The 15,704-nt window shown below is 38.8% G+C and overlaps 1 non-coding gene across 1 annotated transcript; it reads right to left on the bottom strand.

Moving 5' to 3' along the window:
• Window positions 1-3,972: 3,972 nt before the first annotated feature.
• LOC148581667 (small nucleolar RNA R71) lies at window positions 3,973-4,080 on the bottom strand. Its single transcript, XR_015895914.1, has one exon. It is a non-coding gene; the product is annotated as a small nucleolar RNA R71 (small nucleolar RNA).
• Between the last annotated feature and the right edge of the window lie 11,624 nt (window positions 4,081-15,704).

A 15,704-nucleotide genomic window follows, 5' to 3' on the forward strand; every position in this document is an offset into this window, starting at 1 on the left:
ACTCAAAGTGGATTTTCTGGAGCTACAGAACTCGAAATGGCGCGCTTCCAATTGAGTTGGAAAGTAGACATCCAGGGCTTTCCAGAAATATATAATAGTCCATAATTTGGCCAAGAATTGACGATGTAAACTGGCGTTCAACGCCAGCCTTCTGCCCAAATCTGGCGTCCAGCGCCAGAAAAGGATCCAAAACCAGAGTTGAACGCCCAAACTGGCACAGAAATTGGCGTTCAACTCCACAAATGGCCTCTGCACGTGCAACACTCAGGCTCAGCCCAAACACACACCAAGTGGGCCCCGGAAGTGGATTTATTCATCAATTACTTACTCATGTAAATCCTAGTAGCTAGTTTATTATAAATAGGACCTCTTACTATTGTATTTGACATCTTTGGATTACCTTATGATCCTTTGATCACGTTTTGGGGGCTGGCCATCTCGGCCATGCCTGGACCTTTCACTTATGAATTTTCAACGGTAGAGTTTCTACACTCCATAGATTAAGGTGTGGAGCTCTGCTGTTCCTCAAAGATTAATGCAAAGTACTACTGTTTTCTATTCAATTCATCTTATTTCACTTCTAAGATATCCATTCGTACCCAAGAACGTGATGAAGGTGATGATTATGTGTGACGCTCATCATCCTTCTCCTTTATGAACGCGTGCCTGACGAACACTTCTGTTCTACATGAATTAAGCTAGAATGAATATCTCTTAGATCTCTTAATCAGAATCTTTATGGCGTACGCTAGAATGATGGCGGCATTCAAGAGAATCCGGAAAGTCTAAACCTTGTCTGTGGTATTCCGAGTAGGATTCAATGATTGAATGACTGTGACGAGCTTCAAACTCGCGAGTGCTGGGCGTTAGTGACAGACGCAAAAGGAGGGTGAATCCTATTCCAGCATGATCGGGAACCGACAGATGAATAGCCGTGCCGTGACAGGGTGCGTGAGCATATTATTCACTGAGAGGAGGGGATGTAGCCACTGACAATGGTGATGCCCTTGCATAAAGCCAGCCATGGAAAGGAGTAAGACTGATTGGATGAAGATAGCAGGAAAGCAGAGATTCAGAGGAACGAATGCATCTCCATACGCTTATCTGAAATTCTCACCAATGATTTACATAAGTACCTCTATCCCTATTCTATTATTTATAATTCGAAAACCACATAACTGTTTTATATCCGCCTAACTGAGATTTACAAGGTGACCATAGCTTGCTTTATACCAACAATCTCCGTGGGATTCGACCCTTACTCACGTAAGGTATTACTTGGACGACCCAGTGCACTTGCTGGTTAGTTGTATCGAAGTTGTGACAGACTGTAAAACTAGATCAGAGTATCTGGCCTAAGAAGCCATTACCAGAGATCACAATTTCGTGCACCAAGTTTTTGGCGCCGTTGCCGGGGATTGTTTGAGTTTTCGGCAAGCTTTTGGTCCGGTAACATCAGTGCCAGATTCCCTTTTGATCCGGCAACAGCACCAAGTTTTTGGCGCCGTTGCCAGGGATTGTTTGAGTTTGGACAACTGACGGTTCATCTTGTTGCTCAGATTAGGTAATTTTCTTTTTATTTTGTTTTCAAAAATATTTCAAAAATATTTTCAAAAATCTCTCATATGTTTTCGAAAAAAAGTAAAAATGTTTTCAAAATAAAAATGCTTTCAAAAATATATTTTCTTTTCAGAATTTTTAAGAATGAATTCTAGTGTTTCATGAAGCACGTTGAAGCCTGGCTGGCTGTAAAGCCATGTCTAAATTCTTTTGGACTGAGGCTTCCTAATCATCATCACAAGAGCAAGCTAGTTGTTGCCAATAAAACTTGCTGTTGTATGCATGAGAGGTATCTGCTGAAGCTTGGCTGGCCATTGGCCATGTCTAGTGTTTTGGACTGGAGTTTTCTTTGAAAGCTTGGCTGGCTAGTGAGCCATGTCTAATTCCTGGACTGAAGCTTTAGACTAAGAATGCAAGATTCCTGGAATTCATATTAAAAATTTTGGAATCCTTATTTTTCTCTTTCAATTAATTTTCGAAAATTCAAAAAAAAAATTAGAAAATCATAAAAATCAAAAATATTTTTGTGTTTCTTGTTTGAGTCTTGAGTCATATCATAAGTTTGGTGTCACTTGCATATGCATCTTGCATTTTTCGAAAATATCATGCCCTCATGGTGTTCTTCATGATCTTCAAGTTGTTCTTGGTAAGTCTTCTTGTTTGATCTTGATGATTTTTTGTTTTGTGTCTTTTCATGTTTATCATATGCATTCTTGAATTCTTAGTGTCTAAGCATTAAAGAATTCTAAGTTTGGTGTCTTGCATGTTTTCTTTGCATTAAAAATTTTTCAAAAATATGTTCTTGATGTTCATCTTGACATTCAAAGTGTTCTTGGTGTTCATCTTGACATTCATATCATTCATACATGCATTCATTGTTTTGATTCAAAAATTCCATGCATTGCATCTTTTTAGTGTTTTTCTCTTGCATCATAAAAATTCAAAAAATCAAAAAAAAATATTTTTCCTTTTTTCTCTCATCAAATTCGAAAATTGAGTTGACTTTTTCAAAAATTTTTAAAAATCAAATTGTTTCTCATGAGTCAAATCAAATTTTCAATTTGAAAATCTTATCTTTTTCAAAATCTTTTTCAAAAATCAAATCTTTTTCAAAATTCTTAGTTATTTTCGAAAATTAAAAAAAAATATTTTTCAAAAATCTTTTTCTTATTTTTATATCAAATTTTCGAAAATAACATAATCAATTAATGTTTTGATTAAAAAATTTGAAGTTTGTTACTTGCTTGTTAAGAAAGATTCAAACTTTAAGTTCTAGAATCATATCTTGTGATTTCTTATGAATCAAGTCATTAATTGTGATTTTAAAAATCAAATCTTTTTTAAAACTAATTTCAATCATATCTTTTCAAAAATATCTTCTTATCTTATCTTTTTCAAAAATTTGATTTCAAAATATCTTCTCTAACTTCCTAACTTCCTATCTTTTCAAAATTTGTTTCAACTAACTAACTAACTTTTTGTTTGTTTCTTAACTTTTTCAAAACTACCTAACTAACTCTCTCTCTCTAATTTTCGAAAATATCTCCCCCTTTTTCAAAAATTTCTTTTTAATTAACTAATTATTTTTATTTTTATTTTTGATTTCAAAAAATTTTCGAAAAAAAAATAATACTAAACATTTTTCAAAAACCATTTTTCAAAAGTCACTAACTCTTTTTCAAAACAATTTTCGAAAATTATCCCTCCCCCATCTCATTCTATTTATTCATTCATATCCTAACATTTCATCTCACATTTCTTCCATTATATTACATTCTTTGTCTCCCCATTTTCTTCCACTCACACAGGAATCTCTATACTGTGGTATAAAGGATCTCCATTATTATTATTATTTTTCTGCACCTTCTTCTTTGTCATATGAGCAGGAGCAAGGATAAGAACATTCTTGTGGAAGCAGATCCAGAACCTGAAAGGACTCTGAAGAGAAAATTAAGAGAAGCTAAATTACAACAATCCAGAGATAACCTTTCAGAAATTTTTGAACAGGAAAAGGAGATGGCAGCCGAAAATAATAATAATATAAGGAAGATGCTTGGTGACTTCACTGCACCTAATTCCAATTTACATGGAAGAAGCATCTTCATTCCTGCCATTGGAACAAACAATTTTGAGCTGAAACCTCAATTAGTTTCTCTGATGCAGCAAAACTGCAAGTTTCATGGACTTCCATCTGAAGATCCTTTTCAGTTCTTAACTGAATTCTTGCAAATATGTGATACTGTTAAGACTAATGGAGTAGATCCTGAAGTCTACAGGCTCATGCTTTTCCCTTTTGCTGTAAGAGACAGAGCTAGATTATGGTTGGATTCTCAACCCAAAGACAGCCTGAACTCTTGGGATAAGCTGGTCACGGCTTTCTTAGCCAAGTACTTTCCTCCTCAAAAGCTGAGCAAGCTTAGAGCTGATGTTCAAACCTTCAGACAGAAAGAAGGTGAATCCCTCTATGAAGCTTGGGAAAGATACAAACAGTTGACCAAAAAGTGTCCTTCTGACATGCTTTCAGAATGGACCATCCTGGATATATTCTATGATGGTTTATCTGAGCTATCAAAGATGTCACTGGACACTTCTGCAGGTGGATCCATTCACCTAAAGAAAACGCCTGCAGAAGCTCAAGAACTCATTGACATGGTTGCTAATAACCAGTTCATGTACACTTCTGAGAGGAATCCTGTGAGTAATGGGACGCCTATGAAGAAGGGAGTTCTTGAAGTTGATACTCTGAATGCCATATTGGCTCAGAACAAAATATTAACTCAGCAAGTCAATATGATCTCTCAGAGTCTGCATGGAATGCAAGCTGCATCCAACAGTACTCAAGAGGCTTCTCCTGAAGAAGAAGCCTATGATCCTGAGAACCCTACAATAGCAGAGGTAAATTACTTAGGTGAACCTTATGGAAACACCTATAACTCAACATGGAGAAATCATCCAAATTTCTCATGGAAGGATCAAAAGCCCCAACAAGGCTTTAATAATGGTGGAAGAAACAGGTTTAGCAATGGCAAACCTTTTCCATCATCAACTCAGCAACAGACAGAGAACTCTGAACAAAATGCTTCTAATTTAGCAAATCTAGTCTCTGATCTATCTAAGGCCACTGTAAGTTTCATGAATGAAACAAGGTCTTCCATTAGAAATCTGGAAGCACAAGTGGGCCAGCTGAGTAAAAGGATCACTGAAATCCCTCCTAGTACTCTCCCAAGCAATACAGAAGAGAATCCAAAAGGAGAGAGCAAGGCCATTGACATAAGCGCCATGGCCGAACCTGTGAGGAGAGGAGAGGACGTGAATCGCAAGGAGGAAGACCTCCTGGGACGTCCAGTGATCAATAAGGAGCTTCCCTCTGAGGAACCAAAGGAATCTGAGACTCATCTAGAGACCATAGAGATTCCATTGAACCTCCTTATACCCTTCATGAGCTCTGATGAGTATTCCTCTTCTGAAGAGAATGAGGATGTTACTGAAGAGCAAACTGCCAAGTTTCTTGGTGCAATCATGAAGCTAAATGCCAAATTATTTGGCATTGATGCTTGGGAAGTTGAACCTCCCTTGTTCATCAATGAACTAAGTGATCTGGATCAACTGACATTGCCTCAGAAGAGACAGGATCCTGGAAAGTTCATAATACCCTGTACCATAGGCACCATGATCTTTAAGGCTCTGTGTGACATTGGTTCAGGAATAAACCTCATGCCCCTCTCTGTAATAGAGAAACTGGGAATCTATGGGATGCAGGCTGCTAAAATCTCACTAGAGATGGCAGACAGCTCAAGAAAACAGGCATATGGACAAGTAGAGGACGTGTTAGTAAAGGTTGAAGGCCTTTACATCTCTGCTGATTTCATAGTCCTGGATACTGGAAAGGAAGAGGATGAATCCATCATCCTAGGAAGACCTTTCCTGGCCACAGCAAGAGCTGTGATTGATGTTGACAGAGGTGAAATATTCCTTCAATGGAATGAGAACTCCCTTGTGTTTAAAACTCAAGGATCTCCCTCTGCAACCATGGAGAGGAAGCAGAAAAAGCTTCTCTCCAAGCAGAGTCAACCAGAGCCCCCACAGTCAAACTCTAAGTTTGGTGTTGGGAGGCCACAACCAAACTCTAAGTTTGGTGTTGAACTCCCATATCCAAACTCTAAGTTTGGTGTTAGAGAGTTTCAACAAAGCTCTGCCCATCTGTGAGGCTCCATGAGAGCCCACTGTCAAGTTATTGACATTAAAGAAGCGCTTGTTGGGAGGCAACCCAATGTTTATCTAATTCTTATTTGTTTTTCATGTTTTCTTAGGTTCATGATCATGTGGAGTCACAAAATAAATAGAAAAATTGAAAACGGAATCAAAAATAGCAGAAGAAAAATCACACCCTGGAGGAACATCTGTCTGGCGTTCAAACGCCAGAACAGAGCATAGTTCTGGTGCTGAACGCCCAGAATGGGAGCATCCTGGCGCTGAACGCCCAGAACAAGCATGGTTCTGGCGTTCAACGCCAGAAATGGCAGCAAAGGGGCGTTGAACGCCCAAAATGGGCACCAACCTGGAGCTGAACGCCCAGAGTTGTGTGCAAGGGCATTTTATATGCCTAAATTGGTGCGGGGATGTAAATGCCTTGACACCTCAGGATCTGTGGACCCCACAGGATCATCTCAGGATCTGTGGACCCCACAGGATCCCCACCTACCTCATCATCTCTCTTTCCATTCATGATCATCCCTTCTTTTTTTCCATTTACCACTCACATCCATACACCCACTACCTTCAAAAATTCAACATCTCTCTCCCACCCAATCCCACTCATATGGCCGAATACACACTCCCATCCATCTCCTCCATATCTTCTTCTTATTCTTCTATTCTTTCTTCTTTTGCTCGAGGGCGAGCAACATTCTAAGTTTGGTGTGGTAAAAGTATAGCTTTTTTGTTTTTTCCATAACCATTGATGGCACCTAAGGCCAGAGAAACCTCTAGAAAGAGGAAAGGGAAGACAAAAGCTTCCATCAAGGGTCTATAGCTCAGTGGTAGAACATTTGACTGCAAATCAAGAGATCCCTGAGATACCTAAAGGGATACATTTTCTTCCACACAATTATTGGAAGCAACTAAGGGTGGAACATCAAGAGCACTCCATCATCCTTCATGAAATCAGAGAAGATCTAAAAGCACTGAAGGAGGAGCAACAAAGGCAAGGAAGAGACATAGAAGAGCTCAAGGACATCATTGATTCCTCAAGAAGGAAATGCCACCATCACTAAGGTGGATTCATTCCTTGTTCTTAATTCTTCTGCTTTTCGTTTTCTATGTTATGTGCTTATCTATGTTTGTGTCTTCATTACATGATCATTAGTAGTTAGTAACTTTGTCTTAAAGTTATAAATGTCCTATGAATCCATCACCTCTCTTAAATGAAAAATGTTTTAATTCAAAAGAACAAGAAGTACATGAGTTTCGAATTTATCCTTGAACTTAGTTTAATTATATTGATATGGTGACAATGCTTTTTGTTTTCTGAATGTATGCTTGAACAGTGCATATGTCTTTTGAAGTTGTTGTTTAAGAATGTTAAATATGTTGGCTCTTGAAAGAATGATGACTAGGAGACATGTTATCTGATAATCTGAAAAATCATAAAAATGATTCTTGAAGCAAGAAAAAGCAGCAAAGAACAATGCTTGTAGAAAAAAAAAATAGGCGAAAAAAAAATAGAAAGAAAAAGAAAAAGCAAGAGCAAAAAGCCAATAACCCTTAAAACCAAAACGCAAGGGCAATAAAAAGGATCCCAAGGCTTTGAGCATCAGTGGATAGGAGGGCCTAAAGGAATAAAATCCCGGTCTAAGCGGCTAAACCAAGTTGTCCCTAACCATGTGCTTGTGGCGTGTAGGTGTCAAGTGAAAACTTGAGACTGAGCGGTTAAAGTCAAGGTCCAAAGCAAAAGAAGAGTGTGCTTAAGAACCCTGGACACCTCTAATTGGGGACTTTAGCAAAGCTGAGTCACAATCTGAAAAGGTTCACCCAATTATGTGTCTGTGGCATTTATGTATCCGGTGGTAATACTGGAAAACAAAGTGCTTAGGGCCACGGCCAAGACTCATAAAGAAGCTGTGTTCAAAGAATCATCATATTGAACTAGGAGAGTCAATGACACTATTCGAACTCTGAGTTCCTATAGATGCCAATCATTCTGAACCTCAATGGATAAAGTGAGATGCCAAAACTATTCAAGAGGCAAAAAGCTATAAGTCCCGCTCATATGATTGAAGCTATGTTTCATTGATAGTTTGGAATTTATAGTATATTCTATTCTTTTTATCCTATTTTGATTTTCAGTTGCTTGGGGACAAGCAACAATTTAAGTTTGGTGTTGTGATGAGCGGATAATTTATACGCTTTTTGGCATTGTTTTTAGTATGTTTTTAGTAGGATCTAATCACTTTTAGGGATGTTTTCATTAGTTTTTATGTTAAATTCACATTTCTGGACTTTACTATGAGTTTGTGTGTTTTTCTGTGATTTCAGGTATTTTCTGGCTGAAATTGAGGGACTTGAGCAGAAATCAGATTCAGAGGTTGAAAAAGGACTGCTGATGCTGTTGGATTCTGACCTCCCTGCACTCAAAGTGGATTTTCTGGAGCTACAGAACTCAAAATGGCGCGCTTCTAATTGCGTTGGAAAGTAGACATCCAGGGCTTTCCAGCAATATATAATAGTCCATACTTTGGCCAAGAATTGACGACGTAAACTGGCGTTCAACGCTAGCCTTCTGCCTAAATCTGGCGTCCAGCGCCAGAAAAGGATCCAAAACCAGAGTTGAACGCCCAAACTGGCACAGAAACTGGCGTTCAACTCCACAAATAGCCTCTGCACGTGCAACACTCAGGCTCAGCCCAAACGCACACCAAGTGGGCCCCGGAAGTGGATTTATTCATCAATTACTTACTCATGTAAACCCTAGTAGCTAGTTTATTATAAATAGGACCTCTTACTATTGTATTTGACATCTTTGGATTACCTTATGATCCTTTGATCACGTTTTGGGGGCTGGCCATCTCGGCCATGCCTGGACCTTTCACTTATGTATTTTCAACGGTAGAGTTTCTACACTCCATAGATTAAGGTGTGGAGCTCTGCTGTTCCTCAAAGATTAATGCAAAGTACTACTGTTTTCTATTCAATTCATCTTATTTCGCTTCTAAGATATCCATTCGTACCCAAGAACGTGATGAAGGTGATGATTATGTGTGACGCTCATCATCCTTCTCCTTTATGAACGCGTGCCTGACGAACACTTCTGTTCTACATGAATTAAGCTAGAATGAATATCTTTTAGATCTCTTAATCAGAATCTTTGTGGCGTACGCTAGAATGATGGCGGCATTCAAGAGAATCTGGAAAGTCTAAACCTTGTCTGTGGTATTCCGAGTAGGATTCAATGATTGAATGACTGTGACGAGCTTCAAACTCGCGAGTGCTGGGCGTTAGTGACAGACGCAAAAGGAGGGTGAATCCTATTCCAGCATGATCGGGAACCGACAGATGAATAGCCGTGCCGTGACAGGGTGCGTGAGCATATTATTCACTGAGAGGAGGGGATGTAGCCACTGACAACGGTGATGCCCTTGCATAAAGCCAGCCATGGAAAGGAGTAAGACTGATTGGATAAAGATAGCAGGAAAGCAGAGATTCAGAGGAACGAATGCATCTCCATACGCTTATCTGAAATTCTCACCAATGATTTACATAAGTACCTCTATCCCTATTCTATTATTTATAATTCGAAAACCACATAACTGTTTTATATCCGCCTAACTGAGATTTACAAGGTGACCATAGCTTGCTTCATACCAACAATCTCCGTGGGATTCGACCCTTACTCACGTAAGGTATTACTTGGACGACCCAGTGCACTTGCTGGTTAGTTGTATCGAAGTTGTGACAGACTGTAAAACTAGATCAGAGTATCTGGCCTAAGAAGCCATTACCAGAGATCACAATTTCGTGCACCAATACTCCTTTGGGATGAAGTTTATAGCTTTGTAATTTGCAATGTCTGTAAACCATGGAGCCTGCTGAATAAGGAACAGTTGCTCATCCGGAAATGTCTCAGTCACAGCTGTGGGTGGTTGCACTCCTGCTTCAGGTTCAATTCTAGAAAGATTCTCAGCTACCTAATTTTCTGACCCTTTCCTATCTTTGATCTCAATATAAAGCTCCTGAAGGAGTAGCACCCATCTGATTAATCTTGGTTTAGAATCCTATTTGGTTAGAAGTTACTTCAAAGCATCATGATCAGTAAAAACAATAACCTTAGAACTAATTAAATAGGACCTAAACTTATCAATGGCATACACAATAGCTAATAATTCTTTTTCTGTAGTTGTGTAATTCTTTTGAGCATCATTTAGCACACGGCTAGCATAGTAAACGACATGTATAAGCTTGCCATGCCTCTATCCCAAAACAGATCCTTTAGCAAAATAACTAGCATCACACATTAATTCAAATGGTAAATCCCGGTCAGGGGGAGCTATGATAGGAGCAGAGGTAAGGTTGCTTTTAGATTTTCAAAATCATGCAGGCATTCAGTATCAAACACAAAAGGAACATCAGCAACTAAGAGGTTGCTCAATGGTTTAGTAATTTTAGAAAAATCCTTTATAAATCTTCTGTAAAATCCTACATGACCCAACAAACTCCGGACTGCCTTAACATTAGATGGTGGTGGTAATTTTTCAATTACCTCCACCTTGGCTATATCAACCTCAATCCCTTTGCTTGAAAACCGGTGTCCAAGAACAATACCTTCTGTAACCATAAAATGACATTTTTCCCAATTCAAAACAAGGTTTAATTCTTGACACCATTTCAGGACCAGAGATAAATGCTTTAGGCAGGATTCAAAAGAATTACCAAAAATAGAAAAGTCATCAATAAATACCTCAACAAACTTTTCAACCATATTAGAAAAAATTGAAAGCATACACCTTTGAAAAGTTGCTGGAGCATTACAGAGTCCAAATGTCATTCTTCTGTAAGCAAATACTCCCAAAGGACATGTGAATGCTGTCTTCTCTTGGTCTTGAAGGTCCACTGTAATTTGGTTATATCCAGAATATCCATCTAGAAAATAATAAAAAGCATGACCAGCTAACCTCTCAAGCATCTGATCAATGAAAGGCAAGGGGAAGTGATCCTTCCTTGTAACAGTGTTGAGCCTCCTGTAGTCTATGCACATTCTCCAACCTGTGACAGTTCTTGTAGGAATCAGCTCATTCTTTTCATTCTTGATCACTGTCATCCCTCCTTTCTTCGGAACTACCTGCATAGGACTCACCCAAGGGCTATCAGAAATAGGGTATATAATGCCGGCTTCCCATAGTTTCATTACCTCTTTTTGGACCACCTCTTTCATAGTTGGATTGAGTCTTCTTTGTGGTTGCACAACCGGTTTAGCATCATCTTCAAGAAGGATCCTATGCATACACTTGGTTAGACTAATCCCTTTCAAATCACTAATGGTCCACCCAAGAGCTGTTTTATGGCTCCTGAGCACTGTAATAAGCACGTCTTCCTCTCCAGACTTCAAAGAAGAGCTAATAATCACTAGATATGAATCATTTGCACCCAGGAACACAAATTTCAGAGAAGGAGGCAACGGTTTTAGCTCAACCTTGGGAACCTCTTTCTCCATCTTAGGCATGTGTATCAGGTCCTTCTGGGGTGGTGAATCATCAATCTCAAGTAACTCATATTCAGAAAGGGGATCCAAGATAACATCAAGTACCTCAGCTTCTAGTACCTCTTGAACAAGCAATTCAATAATATCAACTCTCATACACCCTTCAGAATCATTAAGGTGTTTGAGGGGTTCAAATACATTAAGGACCACCTGTTCTTTATTAACCCTTAGGGTTAATTCACCCTTTTGCACATCAATCTAAGCTCTACCTGTAGCTAAAAAGGGTCTACCAAGAATAATAGAGGACTTTCTGTCCTCTTCCATATCCAATATAACAAAATCAGTAGGAAAACTAAATGGCCATACTTTCACAAGTAAATCCTCAACAACCCTCATAAGAAATTTAATAGAAAGATCAGTAAGTTGAAGAGAAATACGTGTGGATTTTACCTCCTCAATTTGGAGCTTTTTCATCACTGAAAGTGGCATGAGATTGATGCTAGCTCCAAGATCACACAAAGCTCTCTGAATAGTGACATCTCCAATGGTGCAAGGAATTGCAAAGCTCCTCAGATCCTGCATCTTCTCAGGAAGGTTATGTTGAATAATAGCACTGCACTCCTTAGTTAACACCACTGTCTCTTGTTCCTTTCAATTCCTCTTGTTGGTCAACAGTTCTTTCATGAATTTAGTATAGAGGGAAATTTGCTCAAGAGCCTCAGCAAAGGGAATGTTGATTTATAGCTTCTTGAAGACGTCTACAAATCTAGAAAATTGCTTGTCCTTGGAAGCCTTCTGAAGTCTCTGAGGATATGGCATTTTAGGCTTGTACTCAGGAGCTTTTGGCAATATAGGATAAGTGTCAAGAGAGTCTGGGAACGGGTTATCTGCACGCTCTGGAGGGACGTGTTCCACCTCCTCTTTCTTCTCCTCTAGAGCTTCTTTTTCAGCTAGCTCTTCATTGACCTTAGTCTCAGAACCAGCTACTTTACCACTTCTCAATTGAATGGCCTTGCATTTTTTTTCTTGGATTCACCATTGTATCACCAAGAAATGTACTTGGAGGCCTATCAGGTATTTTCTTGCTCAACTGGCCTACTTCCACCTCCAAATTTCTGATGGAAGCTCTTGTTTTCTGCATAAAACTATTCATTAATGCTTCCAAATTAGTGTTCTTCTGAGGCTGAGAATCTGCCTGCTGAGGTGGTTGTTGTTGATGATACTAAAATTGGCAGTTATTCTGATTGTTCTACTGAAACCTGCCCTGAGAATTATTGTTGAAATTCTTTGATCTCTGAGGTTGCTCTCTCCACCCAAAATTTGGGTGATTTCTCCACCCTTGATTGTAGGTCTTAGAGTATGGATCATTATTGGGGTTTCTAGGAGCATTCCCCATGTAATTGACCTGTTCAGAAGAAGTTTGAGCATAATCATAATTCTCACCTTGCATAGAGCTACCAGTCATGTCATAAGGGACCTCTTGAGGTGAACTCTGAGTGTTGACAGCTGAAACATGCATCCCACTCAATTGTTGAGTAAGCAAATTTATCCGCTGAGACAAAATTCTGTTCTAAGCAAGAAGAGCATCAAAAGCTTCCGCTTCCATAACGCTTTTCTTATGAGGAGTCCTAGAGGTCACAGGATTCTTGTTGGATGAGTATAAGTATTGGTTGTTAGCAACCAACTCAATGAGCTCAGTAGTCTCCTCTGGTATCTTCTTCATGTGCAATGAACCACCTGCAGAATTATCTAAAAATATCTTGGACATTTCGCATAAGCCCTCACAAAAGATATCCAGCTAAGTCTATTTAGAAAACATGTCCAGAAAGCATTGCCTAGTCAGTAGCTTGAATCTCTCCCAGGCTTCATAAAGGGTCTCACCATCTTTCTATCTATAGGTCTGAACTTCTACGCTTAGCTTAGTTAGCTTTTGTGGTGGGAAAAATTTAGTCAGAAACCCAGTGACTACCTTGTCCCAAGTGTCCAGGCTCTCCTTGGGTTGAGAATCTAGCCACAGCTTTGGTCTATCCCTCACAGCAAATGGGAAGAGCATGAGTTTGTAAACCTCAGGATTCACTCCATTGGTCTTCACAGTATCACAAATCTGCAGGAAATTAGAAATAAACTGATTTGGATCTTCCTGAAGGAGTCCATGATACTGGAAATTATGTTGCACAAGAGTGAATAGTTGTGGCTTCATCTCAAAGTTGTTTGCAGCTATAGGAGGCACTGATTAACGGATAATTTATACGCTTTTTGGCATTGTTTTCAAGTAGTTTTTAGTATGATTTAGTTAGTTTTTACCATATTTTTATTAGTTTTTATTCAAAATTCACATTTCTGGACTTTACTATGAGTTTGTGTGATTTTTTGTGATTTCAAGTATTTTCTGGCTGAAATTGAGGGACCTGAGAAAAATCTGATTCAGAGGCTAAAAAAGGACTGCAGATGCTGTTGGATTCTGACCTCCCTGCACTCAAAGTAGATTTTCTGGAGCTACAGAAGTCCAAATGGCGCACTCTCAATTGCGTTGGAAAGTAGACATCCAGGGCTTTCCAGCAATATATAATAGTCTATACTTTTCTCGAAGATAAATGACGCAAACTAGTGTTCAACGCCAGCTTCCTGCCTTATTCCGGAGTTAAACGCCAGAAACAGGTTGCAAAGCAGAGTTAAACGCCAGAAACAGGTTGCAAAGCAGAGTTAAACGCTAGAAACAGGTTACAACCTAGCATTTAACTCCACAAACAGTCTAGGCACGTGTAAAGCTCAAGTCTCAGCCCCAGCACACACCAAGTGGGCCCTGGAAGTGGATTTCTGCACTATCTATCATAGTTTACTCATTTTCTGTAAACCTAGGTTACTAGTTTAGTATTTAAACAACCTTTAGAGATTTATTTTGGATCTCATGATATTTTCACGTTATACATTGTATCTCTACGGCATGAGTATCTAAACTCCATGATTGGGGGTGAGGAGCTCTGCTGTGTCTCGATGAATTAATGCAATTACTTCTGTTTTCTATTCAATCACGCTTGTTTCTGTTCTAAGATACCCGCTCGTACTTAACCATGATGAATGTGATGATCCGTGACACTCATCACCATTCTCAACCTATGAACGCGTGCCTGACAACCACTTCCATTCTACCTTAGATTAAGTGTGTATCTCTTAGCCTCTTGATTCATAATCAGAGTCTTCGTGGTATAGGCTAGAATTATTGGCAGCCATTCCTGAGATCCGGAAAGTCTAAACCTTGTCTGTGGTATTCCGAGTAGGATCTGAGAAGGGATGACTGTGACGAGTTTCAAACTCACGAGTGTTGGGCGTAGTGACAGACGCAAAAGAATCAACAGATTCTATTCCAACATGAGTGAGAACCGACAGATGATTAGCCGTGCGGTGACAGCGTATTTGGACCATTTTCACTGAGAGGATGGATGGTAGCCATTGACAACGGTGATCCACCAACATACAGCTTGCCATGGAAGGAGATCTGCGTGCGTGAAGAAGAAGACAGTAGGAAAGCAGGAATTCAGAAGACAGAGCATCTCCAAAACCTCAATCCGTTCTCCACTACTGCAAAACAAGTAACCTTTATTTTATGCTATTTACTCTTCATAAATATAATCACTCTTATCATTGATTTCCTGACTAAGAATTACAAAATAGCCATAGCTTGCTTCAAGCCGACAATCTCCGTGGGATCGACCCTTACTCACATAAGGTATTACTTGGACGACCCAGTGCACTTGCTGGTTAGTGGTACGAGTTGTGAAAAGTGTCATTTACAATTCGTGCACCAAGTTTTTGGCGCCGTTGCCAGGGATTGTTCGAGTTTGAACAACTGACGGTTCATCTTGTTGCTTAGATTAGGAAAATTTTGTCTTTTGGGTCAGAGTCTTTTATTTTCATTTCAAAAAAATTTTCCAAAAATTTATTACTTTTCTTTATTAATCTTTAGAGTTTTTTCTGTTTGAGTTTAGATTCATATTTTAAGTTTGGTGTCAATTGCATATTTTTATTTTTTTTAATTTTTGAATTTGTGTTCATTGTTCTTTCTTGATCTTCAAGTTGTTCTTGCTATTTTTCTTGTTTGATCTTTAGTTTTTCCTGTTCTGTGTATTTTCTTGTTTTTCTTGTGCGTTTTCAAATTATTAGTATTCAAAAAAATATTTTATATACATTAAATACCTTTTTTAAAACACGTTAAATTTATAGCTCAGTTGGCTAGAGCGTTGTGCTTATGTTCTTGGTAATTGGGTATCTTCCTTTTAAAACTTTTTCAAAAATAATTTTTCTTTGATTAAATCTTGTGTCAAAAGTTTTAAGTTTGGTGTTCTTTTTATCTTCTTGTGAGTTTTCAAGGTGTTCTTGAGTCTTATTTGTATTTTGATCTTAAAATTTCTAAGTTTGGTGTTCCTTGGTGTTTTTCCTCCAAAATTTTCGA

The sequence above is a fragment of the Arachis ipaensis genome, chromosome B10 (genome assembly GCF_059453495.1).
Source record: "Arachis ipaensis isolate K30076 ecotype BB chromosome B10, ASM5945349v1, whole genome shotgun sequence".
Taxonomy (NCBI): Eukaryota; Viridiplantae; Streptophyta; class Magnoliopsida; order Fabales; family Fabaceae; genus Arachis; species Arachis ipaensis.